Raw genomic sequence first — 675 nt, 5'->3', positions numbered from 1 at the left:
TCCCCTCGCCACATAATCATCATCTCTAACACTCCCATTTCCTTACATCTATGGACCACGTATGCTTCTACAAACCCTATGTAGTGGATAATGTACACTATGCTATATGTAATGTATGCCGGTAATATAGATTAATGCAATGTGAACAGTCTTTCGGCAAAACAAGCAGTTCAATACATTCCACTGCCTCCTTCCTGTCTACCATATTCTTGTAATTCTGCGATGTGCTGTTTACACACTTCGTGATTCATGTAGTGCAGACACCTGTACAATAAAATAGCAATATGCAATGGATTTTCGCAATGCACAGACAGGAGTGGAGTCATGCAGAGTGTTATTTGGTAGTCATCGCGCCTCCCCACTGCAACAAATTTTAAAAGTCCCGCGCAGACCGGACGAGCCTCACTACAACTGTTTGTGTACTAATTACATAATTACACTCGATTGTCCTGGAAACACATCATCCGAATTCAACTAGATATACAATGGATATCGAAAACTATATAAGACATGATTTCCTACACAGCTACTATATGCAACTACACGAGAGGGATATTCTTTCTAGAAAATTCTGAAAGTAGCTTTAATAGACAGTGCACATTAATTCAGAATGTCGCCATAAAGCCCATTGCATTCTACGGGCAATCAAGTTGCTTAAGATAAGACTTGCAACAC

Source organism: Scylla paramamosain, chromosome 10 (assembly GCF_035594125.1).
Source record: "Scylla paramamosain isolate STU-SP2022 chromosome 10, ASM3559412v1, whole genome shotgun sequence".
Classification (NCBI taxonomy): domain Eukaryota; kingdom Metazoa; phylum Arthropoda; class Malacostraca; order Decapoda; family Portunidae; genus Scylla; species Scylla paramamosain.
Note: the sequence above shows the minus strand (reverse complement) of the source record.